This window comes from Rhincodon typus, chromosome 26, assembly GCF_021869965.1.
Source record: "Rhincodon typus isolate 14 chromosome 26, sRhiTyp1.1, whole genome shotgun sequence".
In the NCBI taxonomy this organism is placed as follows: Eukaryota; Metazoa; Chordata; class Chondrichthyes; order Orectolobiformes; family Rhincodontidae; genus Rhincodon; species Rhincodon typus.
The window spans coordinates 39,931,942-39,948,545 of record NC_063357.1 but is presented as its reverse complement, the minus strand read 5'-3'; the positions used below and the strand labels follow the sequence as shown (position 1 = coordinate 39,948,545).

At 40.5% G+C, this 16,604-nt stretch overlaps 1 long non-coding RNA gene across 3 annotated transcripts in view; it reads left to right on the top strand.

Annotated features, from left to right (window-relative positions):
• Positions 1-16,604, top strand: part of LOC125486176 — a 238,423-nt gene that overhangs the window by 180,803 nt on the left and 41,016 nt on the right. The gene's annotated exons all lie outside the window — the stretch shown is intronic.

Sequence of the window (16,604 nt, the reverse complement as noted above, 5' to 3'; positions counted from 1 at the left end):
CGGAACAACAAACCAGCTCGGCGAGCCAACCAACCTCAACACCCACAACCCGAGCTACAGATCTACTCCAAAACCTTAGACTATCATTATTTATTCTTAGCACATAGCCATATCACATTTCAATTAAAACCTGGTACTTGTTAAAATTACAGTGCTGATTATAAAGTTTTATTGAGTAAAAAGAAGATTTGTTTTGTTATTTGCTACCCCCAAGGAAATAATAAAATATAATGTCAAACACACATGCAACACACAAGTATAAAGCTTAAGAAGGGGAGAGTTGCTAGGACAAAAATAAAGACAAATAAAGACTCTTGATTACTGAGAGAGATTTCAGAACTGAAGACTACAGCTATTTACTTAATTTCTTATGTCCCCAGCAATAGTGAAATTTGTAGAATCCTTGAGTGCTCATTGAACAGTGGATGTTTCTCTGATTTGCTGTATCTTTGATTTGGCTTTGCTTTTGAAAGGCAGAGGAACCAGGAGGGAAGGAGAGAGTCTTCAAATCTCTTGGAGTTGCAAATCAATTTTATTTTCTGTCTCTGATTCTTTGTTAAGTGGCTACTAAAAAGTGGTTCATTTGTATATTCCAGTTTTAAGTCCATTGACTTTCCAAACTAGATAGGTGAAAGCAACCCTGTCATATCCCTGGTATGGCATAGTAGCACAGTGGTTAACACCGCTGCCTTACAGCACTAGTGACCTGGGTTCAATCCCAGCCTTGGGTGACCATGCAGACTCTATATAGAACATCTCCCAATGTCTGTATGGGTTTCTGCCAGTTGTTCTGGTTTCCTCCCACAGTCTAAAAATTTGTAGGTTAGGTGGATTGGCCATGATAAATTGCCCATAGTGTTCAGGGATGTGCAGGTTAGGTGGATTAGCCATGGTAAATATGGGGTTATGGGGACTGAGTCCGCATGTTCTTTGGAGGGTCAGTGCAGACTTAATGGGCCGAATAACCTATATCTGCTTGTCGGGGTTCTATGATTCTAATATATGAAACTTCTCATACAACTATTTATTAATACAGGACCCTAATTTCAAAGTATCAAAAATAAAGTGGTAATTTCATTTCAGCTGGCTTTATTCTACATTGATTTTTGTTTTGCCTTTTTAAAAACCATTTTAGCCCATTATGGTCTCCGATATTAAACTCAGATGATGGAAGTTGAAAGCTGTTCATGTATATTTTACTGCTATCATAACGATAGCTTGCTGTTAGGCAAGAACTGGGTAACATAAAATGGGAACGGATACTGTCAGGGAAGAGCACTATAGAAATGTGGAGATTGTTTAAGGAATGCATACTGCGTATGCTTGATAGTTTGTCCCTAGCAGGCAGGGAAGATGCGGTTGAGTAAGGGAGCCTTGGTTTTCGAGAGAGGTCGAACGACTGGTTAAGAGGAAGAAGAATGCTTATATAAAGTTTAGGAAACAATGATCAGAAAAGGCTCCAGAGGGATACAAGTTAGCCAGGAAGGAGCTGAAGAAAGGGCTTAGGAGAGCTATAAGGGGGCATGAGAAAACCTTGGCAGATAGGATCAAGGAAAACCCCAAGGCTTTTTACATGTACGTGAGGAATAAGAGAATGACCAGAGAAAGGGTAGGGCAGATCAAGGATTGTAAAGGGAATTTGTGCACGGAGCCTAAAGAGAAAGGAGAGGTCCTTAATGAATACATTTCTTGGGTATTCACAACTGAGAGGGACCTAGTTGTAGGGGAGGACAGTGTGAAACAGGCTGGTAGGCTAGAGGAGGTGGATGTTAGTAAGGAAGATGTACTAGGAATTTTGAGGAACTTGAGGATAGATAAATCCCCCCGGCCTGATAGGATTTATCCAAGGATACTATGGGAAGTGAGGGCAGAGATCGCAGGGCCTTTGGTGGTGATCTTTTCGTCCTCACTGTCCACTGGTATAGTACCGGAAGATTGGAGAGTGGCAAACGTCATTCCCTTGTTCAAAAAAGGGAATAGGGATAACCCCGGAAATTACAGGCCAGTTAGTCTTACTCAGTGGTGGGCAAATTATTGGAAAGCGCTCTGAGAGATAGGATTTATGATCACTTGGATAGGCACAGTTTGCTCAGTGATAGTCAGCATGGATCTGTGAGGGGTAGATCATGCCTCACAAACCTTATTAAATTCTTTGAAGAGGTGACCAAACACGTGGATGAAGGTAGCCCAGTGGATGTTGCATACATGGATTTAAGTAAGACGTTTGATAAGGTTCCCCTTGGTAGGCTCATGCAGAAAGTAAGGAGGCATGGGATAGGAGGAAATGTGGCAGATTGGATTCAGAATTGGCTGATCCTTAGAAGACAAAGGGTGGTCGTGGACGGAAAATATTCAACATGGTGCTCAGTTACGAGTGGTGTACCACAAGGATCAGTTCTGGGTCCTCTTCTATTTGTGATTTTTGTAAATGATTTGGATGAAGGAGTGGAAGGGTGGATTAGTAAGTTCGTGGACAATACAAAGGTGGGCCGAGTTGTGGATAGTGCGGAGGGCTGTTCTAGGTTACAAAGGGACATTGATAGGATGCAGAGCTGGGCTGAGAAGTGGCAGATGGAGTTTAACCCTGAAAAGTGTGAGGAGATTCATTTTGGAAGGACAAACTTGAAAGCAGAATACAGGGTTAACAGAAAGATTCTTGGCAGTGTGGAGGAGCAGAGGGATCTTGGGTTCATGTCCACAGTTCCCTGAAAGCTGCCACCCAGGTGGATAGAGTTGTTAAGAAGGCGTATGGTGTGTTAGCTTTCATTAATAGAGGGATTGAGTTCAAGAGCCGTGATGTTATGCTCTAGCTATACAAAAGCCTGTTTCGGCCACATCTGGAGTATTGTGTCCAATTCTGGTCGCCTCATTACAGGAAAGATGTGGAAGCATTAGAAAAGGTGCAGAGGAGATTTACCAGGATGTTGCCTGGAATGGAGGGAAAGGTTGAGAGAGCTAGGGCTTTTCTCTTTAGAACGACGAAGGATGAGAGGTGACTTGATAGAGGTGTACAAAATGATCAGAGCTATGGATAGAGTGGACAGCCAGAGACTTTTTCCTAGGGTGGAGGTAGCTATTATGAGGGGACGTAGTTTTAAAGTGAGTGGAGGTAAATACAGGGGTGACGTCAGAGGTAGGTTCTCTACCCAGAGAGTGGAAGGTATGTGGAATGCATTGCCGGAACGGGTATTGGAGTCGGCCTCATTAGGGGCATTTAAGCGGCTATTAGATAGGCATATGGATGATAGTATAAGGTAGGGCTGGAGGTTAGGTAGACCTTAGGTTTAAGGGAGAAGTTCGGCACAACATTGTCGGCCGAAGGGCCTGTACTGTGCTGTACTGTTCTATGTTCTATGTTCTATGAATTATAAAACAAGGTCTCATCAGTCCTGTGAAAAATTCTATTACAATGTTTTGAAAAAAAATGAGAAAATCCTCTCTAGCGTCCTGTCCAATATGTCTTCCTTGATCAACAACACAAAAGTAGATTACCTGGTCATTGTCTCAATGCTGTTGGTGATACCTCATGAGCAGAAATTGGCTATTACATTTCCTTCTGCAACTGCAACTATAGTTCAAAGTACAGATACTTAATCGGCAGTGAACTGTCCAAGGATAGCCTGAGATTGTGAAAGGCATATAAATTTGGTTTTGTTTGGTCTTTGCGGTAAAAGACCAGAGATATAATACAGAATAGCATCAAAATTGCATAATGGAAATGTGTAGTTCAGTCCAACTACTCTGTGTTAGTGATTACCTTCCAGATAAACAATAATCATAAGAACATAGGAACAGGAGTAGAACATTCTGCCCCTCCAGCATGTTCCACCATTCAATGAGATCATGGCTGATCTGTGGTCTAACTCCCTTTGGCTCATGTCCCATAATATCTTTACTTAACAACAATATATCTGTTTCAGATTTAAATTTAGCAACTGATCTAGCAACCACTACCATTTGTGGAAGAGAATCCCAAACATCTACCATCCTGTATGTGTATAAGTGGGGATGTTTTGGACCACGTACACATTAACACAGAGGAGGTGTTTGCAGCCTTAAAGCGTATTAAGGTAGATAAATCCCCTGGGCTGATCAAGTCCATCATTGGATGTTGTGGGAGGCTAGGGAAGAAATTTCAGAGGTCGTTGCAGAGATTTTTGCTTCATCTTTAGCCACTGGTGAAGTTCCACAAGACTGGAAGGTGGCTAATGTTGTTCCATTTTTTAAGAAAGATAGCAAAGACAAGCCAGGGAACGACAGGCCAGCGAGCCTGACATCAGTGGTAGGCAGGTTATTCGAGAGGATGATGAGGGACAGAATCAACCAACATTTGGATAGTCAAGGTCTGATTAGGGATCGTTAGCATGGATTTGTGCATGGGAAGTCCTGTCTGAAAAATCTTTTGAGTTTTTCGAAGCGGTAACCAAGAGGATGGATGAGGGAAGGGCAGTGGATGTTGTCCATATGGACTTTGGTAAGGCCTTTGACAAGGATCTGCATAGCAGGCTAGTCATGAAAGTTAGTCACATGGATGCCAGGGAGAGCTAGCTAATTGGTTTCAAAATTGATTCAATGGTAGGAAGCAGAGGGTGATGATTGAAGATTGTTTTTTGGACTGGAGGCCTGTGACTAGACGTGTGCCACAGGGGTTGGTCCTGGGACCTTTGCTATTTGTTATTTACAAAAATGATCTGGATGCAAATGTACAAGGCATGATTAGTAAGTTTGTAGATGATACAAAATTAGGAGGTATGATTGATAGCGAGGAAGATTACCAAAAATTACAGACAGATCTTGATCAGATGGGGAAGTGGGCTGAGGATTGGCAAATACAGTTCGATACAGATAAGTGTGAGGTGTTGCACTTTGGGAAGTCAAACCAAGGTAGGACGTATACAGTAAATGGTAAGGTCCTGATGAGTGTTGTAGAACAGAGGGACCTAGGAGTACAAGTACATAGTTCGTTGAACGTGGCATCACAGGTTGACAGGGTGGTGAAGAAGGCATTTAGCATGCTGGCCTTTATAGGCCGAGGCATTGAGTACAAGAGTTGGGACATTATGTTACTGTTGTATAAGTCGTTGGTAAGGCTACACTTGGAGTATTGTGTACAGTTTTGGTCACCCTGTTATAGAAAAGACATAGTTAAACTGGAAAGTGTGCAAAGAAGATTTACAAGGATGTTGCCAGGACTAGTAGGCCTGAGTTATAGGGAGAGGTTGGCCAGAATAGGACTTTATTCCTTGAAATGTAGGAGAATGAGGGGTAACCTTATTGAGGTGTATACAATCATGAGGGGCATAGATAAGATGATTGCCTATAGTGTAATTCCCAGGGATGGGGAATTGAAAACAAGAGGGTATAGGTTTAAGGTGAGAGGGGAAAGATTTAAGCAGGACCTGAGGGGCAGCTTCTTCACACAGAGAGTGGTGTGTATATGGAATGGGCTGTTGGAGAGAGTGGTTGAGGCAGGTACAAAAGCAACACTTATAAAACATTTGGATAGGTACATGGATGGGAAGGGTTTAGAGGGATTTGGACCAAATGTGGGCAATTGGAACTAGCTGAGTGGGCACCATGGTCAGCATAGACCAGTTTGGGCCGAAAGGCCTTTTTCCATGCTGTATTACTCTATGACTCGAAGTGCTTCCTGACATCTCTCCTGTATAGTCTAGCGCCAGTTCTCAGATTATGTCCCCTAGTTCTAGAATCCCCAACCAGTTGAAGTAGTTGATCTTTATCTACCAAGTATTTTCCTGTTAATATCGTCAAGACTTTGATCAGATCACCCCGTAACCTCTAAATTCTGGAGATAAACATGCCTAATTTATGTAATTTCTCCTCATAACTCCTAAAATCCAGGTATCATTCTTGTCTTTTCTGCATTCTCTATCTTTTTATCCCGTTTCCTTCAACAGTCTATCATTCTTACATATTGACGTGGTCTTTGTTTTAATCAATGCATCCCCAACTTCACATCACTCAGCTTCTGTTCGAAATCACTTACAATAGACTGAATTTTCCGAAAATAGGCTGCCAATTCCAGGAAGTATCATGGAGGGTTTCCTTCCGTGTGCCTTTTTCTCACCAATTTTACTCTGCTCATCTCATTAAGTTTGCACCATGTCTCCATGTAATGCACTATCTTGCATTCATCAGTGGTGAATTACTCGCAGATCAATTTTAATGTTAAAACCGTGGGCATGGTATTTGAACCCCAGCTGCTTACTATGTCAAAAGCTGCCAGCTTGGTCTGAAGTCACGACCTGGGTCAATCTGGTGTCCGCTATCTAGGTAACACACAGCAGTGCTGCAAAAAAGTTAATGACCTTTTGTGCTCAGCAAACCGAGAAGTGCTACAATCTTCTCTCTGCTAACTCATACTAACTCTAACTTTGCCATTCCACTCGCTCCCACCACAACTCATGGTCTACTGCCCCCCCCCCCCACCTCCCCCACCAAGTATTGTATACAGCATCTTCCCTCACTCACTCACCCTCCAAATTAGTAACTCCTCCTATGCTCCACACTTCCTACTCCACATTTCCTGGCAAATGATGGACCAATCTCCTGACCGACCATAGTCCGCCTTGACTGTTAATCCGCATTAAACATGAAAAGCTATCTATTTGCATTCAAAGACAAAGCAAGGAAGAGATTCTTTGAGAATCCAAGTAGGCACAAAGGTAATGAGTACGAAGAAAGCAAACTAGCACACCTGAGATGCACTTTGTTCCAACATACAAGATGGGTGCCTGTCCCTGCAGGAAACGTGTCCTGATAGCTGCATTCTAATGTAAGGAGTAAGTGAGCTCCAAATTACAGTGTTGAAGTGCTGAACTGTATTAGAAGTGAGTTCCAAATTTGCTAGGATGACGTAGTGATGCTAATGCTTTTCCAGTGCCAACCTCAGTGGCAGGAGGTTACTGCTCATGGAGTATGCTCTAAGTTGTTGGGGAATGCTGCCCAAGATGGAGGCTTGGAGAAGATGACAGTAAGTTGCAGCCATCAAGTACATGCTCAGACAAGAATTGTCACCATCTAGTTTCTCCCCGCTGGCTGGGAAAATAGCAAACTGCAGATAAATAAGGCAAGATTAGGTAATACTGAGATATTAAGCATGCAATAGGCCCCTTACCACTCAATAGTGTGATTCTTATTGAGCCGTTTAAAACTTGTTTGGAAATGTGGACTTATTTTCTCTCAACTTCAAGAATTTCATTTTTTCTATTCTTACCATATTTTCCCAACTGACTCACCATTACCTGTATTATTCAAGGTGTGAGAAAACTCGCCCCATAGTTGTTTTCTCATGGTTAATCTGGCATTTGCTCAGTTTGTCTTTGAGAAGTTGGTGGTGAATTGCTATGTTGTAGCAGTCCATGAAGTGAAGACATGCTTAAGGTAGAATTTTTCAAACTCTTGACTCAATAACAACGAAGGAATGTGAAATGTTATTCACTTCTAAATAGGAATTGGAGATGGGGACCCCGTAGAATCCCCAGCTGTAACACACTCCGGAGGAATTGTCCAGGAAATTGAATGTTCCACTGGCTAATATCACAATGCCTGGAACCGTCTGGAAGTTTCCATTTAAATTGGAGACTTTGGAGGGTTCCAATGAAATTGCATAAATTAGTTACTCAGGGAAAGTTGGTCAATTGAATACCAAGTCTAAATTCTTGGGACAATTACATTGACCCCATACTTAGCTCACATACCCCCAACCAAATGTCTCCCCAGCCCTGCTGACTACCCCTGGCACCACCCCTAGCTGGCATCCTACTTACTGGCACCATGGCACCCTTCCCACCTGGCACTCTACTTATTGGCGCCCTCTCCTCCCTATCCATCTGGCATCCCAACTTCCTAGCACCTTAACATCATGAAACCTATGGAGATAGCAAGAACTGCCGATGCTGGAGTCAGGGCCAATACAGTGTGGAGCTGGAGGAACACAGCCCCAAACCAAAACGTCGACTTTCCTGCTCCTCTGATGCTGCCTGACCTGCTGTGTTCCTCCAGCTGCACACTGTATTGATGATCACTAAACCAATAATATTTATGATCTGTTAGCAGTTGTCAAAGTGGCTGTCAGAACCTTTAAGTATCAGAAAATGGCAGCTGACTGATGTAACTGGGGGCATATTTTGCTTTCCTCTGCATTTCTGAGGAAGCCCTGAGCAGAATCTCTCTCTGAAGTGAGAAGCTCCTGTCTTTCGTAAAATGATGGTCTGAGTAGCAATGTGCTGAAGATTGCCACGCTTTGAAAAATCTGGCTTATTATGTTTCTAATTATCATGTTTTATATCTTTAATATTTTAATGTCCTTTATCAAAAAAACCCTATAATCTGTTGTATTGACAATAACCTCAATCTGTTAAGTTTATTTTTCCCCCTATCAGGCAGCCATTTTGAGAATTTGTGCAATATCCTCCATAATGTCTGAAGTCTTTCCTGTGTGTAGAGTTCAAACCTGTGCACAGTGCTCAGTGTGAATTTATTAAGATTTAATGTAGAATTAACATTGTTGCTTGACTTTCATATTTTGTACCTTTTTCCATAAACTCAGATCTGCGTTAGCTTTTAATGACCTTAATTAATTGAGAGACAGTTTCAAATGCCTTGTGAATCTGAGTCTACAAATCCCTCAGATCTTTAACATCACCTACCGTTTTCTCAAGCAAATTATAACTTCTATGTTCTTATTCAAAATGAACCATCTGAAATACAACCATTTTGAAACAATTGCATCACTTTATCAATATCTCATTGATGCCTACTTTGATCCTCAAAATGATTTCCAATGCCTCCTCCTTCACTATCTGTAATTTTGGAAAGGAGACTCCATCAAATCGTTGATGTATACATTGGATAGAATGGAAACAGATTCTTATTAAGTAATAAGGTGAAAGGTTATTGGAGGAAGTTGGGAATTAAAGTAATGGTTTTATTGAATGGCAGAGCAGACTTGAGGTGCTGAGTGGCCTACTCCTGTTTCTGAAACGCATGTTTTCATTTCTTTGCCCACAACTCTCTACCTGTATTTATTTAGAGCTTTTAACATTCACACTTCTCAAAATCATCATAAAATATGACAAAATATTAGCTTCAATTTGTGTAGAGAAATTGCCATTAACTCAAACTCTTTAATTGTAACTTATTTTTAATCATTTTACCGCCCTTCAATTAATTCCATACTGCTTATTTTACTTAAGAGAATCTTGCTGAAGGTTTTCTAAAAATCCATTTACAGGACATCCACAACATTCTCTTCATCCACCATATTTTTCAAAGAAGTGCAGTGTGTTTGTTGAGCTATCTTCCTATTTGACAAGTGAAAATGCCTCCTGTTTCGTAAAATGAATTCTATTATGTTAATAGTGTATTTTTCAGACTTCTGCATTAATCAGAAATTATCGTCCTTTTACTTAATGTTGTTGGAGTTCACTGTGCAGTCATTGATTAGGAACTATCCAGTGCATGCATACTCAGAGTGAAAATAATACACAGTACCAGACGCTGAGATAAACATGGAATTTTTCACAGTGATAGTTCTGGTAAATCAACAAATCATTCCAAAGCACTTAGGAGCAACTCTTATCTGCACTGTTGATATTTTAGCTTTACTTTTATTCACTATTTCGATCCATATATCAGAGTCCATAAGCAGGATTTTCTGTTTTACTGATTTACTACCCAGAGAAGTGGGACATCTGCCAATCAATCCAATTGGCTGACTGCTTTGTAGGCCCAGAAGTGCCATCAGGAAGCTGTCCCAACAGTTACATTGCTGGAGTGCACAGGACCAAGGTTGAAATTGGATGCCTGAGGGTGGTATGGAGAAAGGGTGGGTTTTGCAGTATGCTAGACTTCCCCTTCCTGTCCCTGAACTTTTCTCACTGGCCTCAACATCACTGGCATGATTGACCATTTGAGGGCCTCAATTGGGGTTGAGGACAGGTACCCACATCTTCAATTACAAGTTGTTTGTGTGTGGATAAATAGGTGACAGGTAGGTCATCTGATCACCTGAGAAATTTTATGTCATCTCCCCTAACTGCCTGCAGATTTGCAGCAGAGTGTCCATAAACGTCTTTGCTATTTTGCACATCAGTATTGCAAGAGAAAGATTATGCTGTTTTGCTTTTAAAGAAAAATGGCATCATAAGATACATATTGCGTTTAAGGGAATTAGTTTCTAGCAGGTGTCCTTAGCCAAGCATCTTGCTTGCTTTCCCCCTCGAAGCGCTTCATGTTGCTAAAGCATTGGATGTAAAATACTACAAGATATAACATTGTCAGCTGAAAGCTTTGTGGTTTGATATGATTAAATTCAGTGTCTGTGATCACTGCACTTCTGGAATGTTAATGATGGCTTAATTAATATAGATGTGTGGACCTACACCTAAACCACAGTATAAATCCCAGTCTACAAGAACAACTTGCATTTATATAACAATCCAATAAGACACACAAAGTGAAAGTATGCTCTTTCCAAACTTGCTAAATGTCCTTTCTAGGGATCCACATCATTATTTAACAGAATTTCATGGACTGGATCTGCCTATGGATCATTCCTATGAATCTGCTCGTTAGCATGACTTTCTCTTTAACTGTAATTCAAAAATGAATGGGCAGGAGATTTGGGATTAAATAAATGCAATCACACTGCCTTCTTGCAGTTTTAATTAAATGCCAGTAATATTGTTGACTGGTGTTGTAGAATGTATAAATTTGATGTGACAGCAAAATGGTGACCTGTTTTTGTTCTATAGAATGTCATAAATTATTTGCTGTTGGTGCAGCTGTTTATTACTGTGTTCAAAGAGGGAATGTACAGTAAGCATAGGCAGTGTTTATTAATGTCTTTTTAATTATTACCATAAAAGCTAATGGTCACCACTGAGAATTTCTCTTATTTTTCTTGCTTTACTTGTGCGACTACCTTTTGCAGAAATTTGCCATGGTATTTTTCATCTTAGTCTTGTTTGTGTGGCCACAGTTGTATGTTGTACATACATACAACAAACTAAAATGTGAGGTACATTGTTTGTGTAATTGGTCATTTTAATTCCAAATATCGCATTTTAATTCTTTGCGATGTTATTGCTGAAATAAAAAAATGTGAAAAATCTGAAACCATGCTGCAATAAATGCTCTCCAGTGTATACTGCATTTGAAAGATTAAGACTGGCAGCCCAAGGTCTCCTGATCAGTGCCGGTTAACACGGGGAGATCGAACCCTTGTGGGGAGTGCGAGCCCGACATGGCTAAGTACTTGAGAAAGACTGCAATGTGCTTTTAACTATATTTCCTTATTTTTCTACTTTGTACCTAAGATTTTGTAGCTAGGTACCATTGTACTTACGATGGCACTGGGAAAGGTGACATTGTACATTTTTCACCATACTCCTGTATCCCTGTACTTGAGTATATGTGACAATAAAATCTAATTTTAATTCTAGTTCTATTTGAATGTGATGCCTTTTAAACTGTTGAAGTCTTACAATTAAAATTTTAAGTGAGATTTTTCTCTTTCAAATTTTGACTGGTCTGCTGAACTTTGCAGTCACTTTCTGTTTTAATATTCTTTTTGTGAGGGTAACGGCTTTTGCAGAAGACTAAATCCAGTAGAGACTGATGGATGTGTTTGGTTAAGTTCATGAGTTGCTCATCTTGGCGAACTGAAAGAAACAGGGTGGAGCCAGAAACGGGTCTGAGCAACTTGGGCTATGGCGAGATGAGTGGCTGAATCAGATAAGAAGTGTAGTGACGCCAATTTTGACATTAGGATCATCTTATATCATCTTTTATGTTTTTTACAAGTGATGTAATGATTTTCTTGCTGAGAAGCGAGGAATTTCCAATTGATGGGGGCTATTACTTACTAAATGACTCATTAATATTCAGCTTCCTATCTTATCCAAGTGACCAAACAAGCTAGTCTTTGGCACAACTTGACATGGAAACCAGAGTGTGTACCTGGCAGATTCAGTTAGCGCTTCCTCCCGTTGACCTTAATGTTGCACCCGACAGCATCTTCTCGAGGCATGATCCATGGGCATTGGCCCCATACACCCCACAACCATAGACATTAAGTTCCGATAAGTGCCACAAGCTCCAAGCCTTGATGGGACATTTCCGATCCACTTGCAGGATATTTCAGCAAAGCTGCACCTTGGGCTTTAAGGGCAACTATCAATGCAATGCTGTTGCAAGGTCACTGTGCTCAACGACATGTACTCAGCCCTTGGACTGGACCAGGCTGCATCTCTGGGCTCTCCTCAAGTACTCACTCACTTTGAACCTACTTGGATGTTTATACCATAGCCTTTCTTTGCCTCACCTTTTTGTACTTTTTCCCTTCAGCCAAAGATACAATATTACTCATATTAATGCTGTCTTGCCATGCCATTTAGTGCAGATGTAAAGTTAAGAAGCTTATCCTGGTTGTCAGCAGACTTCGGTAAAGTTAGGGGGGATTTCTTTTGCTTCAGGAGTCCTGTCAAGGACAGCCTCCAATACTAGTCCAGGGCCTGCTCAGCTGATTGTCAGGCAGCTCAATCACCCATTTCTCTGCCCTATTGTGGGCTGTTTTGCTCTTGGAATGAGAGAGAAACATGAAAGTGGATATCACAGCTATTAGTTTCTGAGCAGATAAGTCCAAAGTGAGTGAGTAGGCAGCGCAGAGGGCATATAGAGTTAGTGGTGTCAGGAATTGGGGTGAGTGAGAGTGAATGGGCAAGATGTTATGAGCAATAGTGAGAGTGATTGAGCACGAGCGTTGGTGGGAGGTGAATAAAGTAGCAGAGATAGAGTAGGTGTGAGGCGTCGGAGAGAAGATGGTTGTGCAAACCCTGGTGACATGGAGAAGGAGACTGATCATCTTCAGACATTGCTGTGGATGCCTCTAGACGGCTGAGACTGCTTTGATCCAGGGGGCAATCTCAGACCAGGCTGGCATGCTATTACTAGTTCTGGGAAAGAGGAAGTCCAGTTCTGCATCACTGCATGAGTAGGACCTCCGGATCTGGCCAGTGCATTGTGTGTCAGCCATGACCAGGGCAAATGTCAGGAACCATGCAGGGCAGCTTCAGACTGACAATACTTGTTCAGGTGCATAACAGGCTTTCAAAGTGGGTAATGGTGCAAGGGATGGCGGTGAATTCCGGGATATGTCATCAGTGGCACGTTGTTCTGGGAACAGTGTATGGTAAGATGAGGCCAGATTGAATGTGAGAGATGCTATAGAGGTGGGGTAGGTAATTAATGCGTCGCATTTGGAAAGATAAGGCAAAAGCATTTGTAGACTTAATGGCAACAAACTCTCTAAAGAATTAGATGCAACTTGGACTTAGGCAGAAATATGTACGATTGAGGCCATAGAAGCATGTAGCACACTTGATACCTGTGCCAGCTCTTTAGTAGAGTTGTCAATTAGTGGTATCCCCCAGCTCTTACCACATAGTCCTGTAGTTTTATTTACCCCTTCAAGTATTTATCCATTTCCTTTTTGAAAGTTACTTTTAGAATATACTTCCATCACCCTTTCAGGCAATGCAGTCCAAATCATAACAACTCACTGTGTGAAAAGAAATCTCCTCGTGACCCCTCTGATTCTTTTGACAATTACCTTCAATCTGTGTCGATTGGTTTCTGACCCACTTGTTTGTCGAAACTTTATTACGTTGCTCATGAATTTGAACACTTCTATTTAATCTCTGCTTAACCTTCTCTGCTGTGAAGGAAACAGTTCCAGCTTTCTGGTCTCTCTGCAGTCCCTTTTCCCTGGCACTGTTTTTGTAGATCAAGTCTATCGTGCCCCAAAGATGAAAGCCTAAAATTAGACTTTCGTTTTTATTTTGCAGCTTTTTCACTGTCATGGAAAAGCAGAAAATGTAGTGTCATTAGGGCTTGATGATCTGTGGTGAATGAACAAAAGCCTTATGTTAATTCCCATTTTTGTATCAGGATAATAAATGATATAGCAGCATTGAAATTGAATATGTGATAGATGTGAATATCATTGCAGAAAATGGATATAATGGTCCCTATGGAGTCTTCTTTAGGCTTTCAGTCATGGAAGGATTTCTTTTCATATTTCTCAACACCTTTCTATTTTCCCCACAATGCTTCTGGAGAACATATAGATCACAATCTGGAAGCACTGTAGCTTCTCGTGCTATTTTGTTGCTCATTGTTTATTTTGTAAAGCTATTTTCAAATGAGCCTAACGTAACAGGATGTGCCCTGTTTGTGGGAAAGTGATGTTCACTTGAAAGAGTGCTCACATTTCTCTCCTTCCCTTTTGAATATAAGAATATAACAAGTTACTCCTTTTTCCAGCACAATAGCTGCAAACGCTTTCTGATAAAACTAATAGTATATCTAAGTTGAAGTGCATTAAAAAAATCTAGCAATGGCTCTCAACCTCACAGGCTGTCAATATACTTACAGGAAATCTTTCCATTAAGAGCTCTTTCATGTCCCCAACCCATATTTTTGTGAAGAAATTCCATGGGTGATAAATCATAGGAATGTGGAACAGAGCTATTTTCATTACTCTTCAAGTAAATTATATTTCACAAACAATAATTTCTGTTCCTCAGCAAGCTTGTAAGAACGTATGAGCATATATAGGACCAGGAATAGATCATTCAGCCTCTTTGGTCTGATCCCCCATTCATTGAGAACATGACTGATTTTCTCGATCAATTTTGTCCTCATTGATTTTCTCAATATGCTTTCAATCCGTTAGTATACCATTTTCTAACAAAACATTGAGCATATTAAAGACAGAGACTGATCAATGAATGAATATTCAGAGCTCTTGGGTACAACACAGGATGTTCATGGAGTCTTCCTTGGAAAGGGTGGACTTCCAGAATCACAGCTGCAAAAATTCAGACCTGAGAGTTAAATATTAAAACATGGTCTGTTGGGCTGTATGTTGTAGATTAGTTTTTTTAAAAAACAAATATCATCACCCATTCCACAATTTCAAGAATTATTAATACATATTTTTCACAGCCATTTTATCTTATTATGAATTCTTGGCTTCGTTTCAAGAACTGCAGTTATCTTAGTAGAAGCTCCTAAGTTCACAGCTTGATTAAAAACAGATAATCCCTTTATTAGTCTGTTGTCAATGTAGCTACTGAATAAAATATATTTGTTTTTCATAACAGGTTAATAAAGTTTTGAATGACAATCATAAATGAGAATGTTTTCAATATTAGGTATACTGAATATATGCTGCATTAGATCATTATTTTTGAAGTTTCCACATGGCTGCTGGGTCTTCCCATGGTGGATGCTGTTTAAGTGGCTAAGGAGGCATTTTAAAGGCAAGTGTGGAAGGCATAGTGTGGTGACTGGATGGAGGGTTGAGAGGGTATGAGAGCTGAGGGCTGGCAAGCCTACTAGCTTCTAAAAGAACTGGCCTCCTAACCAGCCTGCTTTAGCACTTCCTTGCCCTCACAGCCACTAATTGCCTGTTTCTTGGGTCAGCAGTCCCAAATCGAACTTGCCCTGCCTATTCTGAAACAAATATTGTTTGTGCGTTGTGAGCCACCTGCATTGATGGTGGGCTGAAGTTCTACATTTCTCAGCTAGGGAATATCCTTCTACATCTACTGGCAGACCCCTTAATAATTTTATATGTATCAATTAGGTCTTTTCTTCTAAAGTCTAGGAGACATGAACTTAACTTATTCAATCCCTGCTCATGGGACAATCACTTGATTCTAGGAATCAATCATATGAAAATTTAGTGCACTTCTTACCCAAGTAAGGATGCGTTTATATTATAGATAGATCAAAACTGTACACGGTACTCCAGATGTAATCTCACCAATACCTTATGCAATTGCCGTAAGGCAATAGATACTGATATCTAAACTCCTTTGTAATAAAGGCTGAAATACCATTTGCTTTCCCAATCCTTGGATATATTGCACATTTGCTTACTATACCGGTGTATAAGCATCGCTCTGAACACAAACATTTCCACATTTTCACCATTTAAAATCTGTGTTGCTTTTCTATTTTTCCTATCAAAGTAGATATCTTCACACTTCTCCACTTCATATTCCATCTGCCATGCTCTTGTCTTCTCATTTAACAATTATCCATTTGCAACTTCTTTGTATCCTCCTCACAATTTATCTCCACTGCTCAATTTGTATTGTCAGCAAACTTGAAAACACTTAAGCTTGGCCCCCTCATCGAAATAATTAGTTTTAATCGTAAATAGTTGAGGCCAAAGAACTGATCTTTGGACTAATCCCACTAATTATAGTCTGTCAACCTGAAAATGATCCAACTATTCCTAACCTCTATTCTTTTTTACTATTGAATTCAAATATCACCCCATCTGCCAAAGTGGGATTTGAACATGTCTTCAGAACACTAATCTGTGACTCTAGATTATGAGTCAAGTGACAAAGCTCCTGCACCAGCGCTTCCCCTTTCCTATTCTATATTATCTGTTCATCGACCCAGGCTCAATTTATGTTAATACATTAGCCCCAATCTTATGAGTCCTAATTTTGTGTATTGACTTCTTGTGTGGCACCTTATTGAACACTTCCTGAAAACTG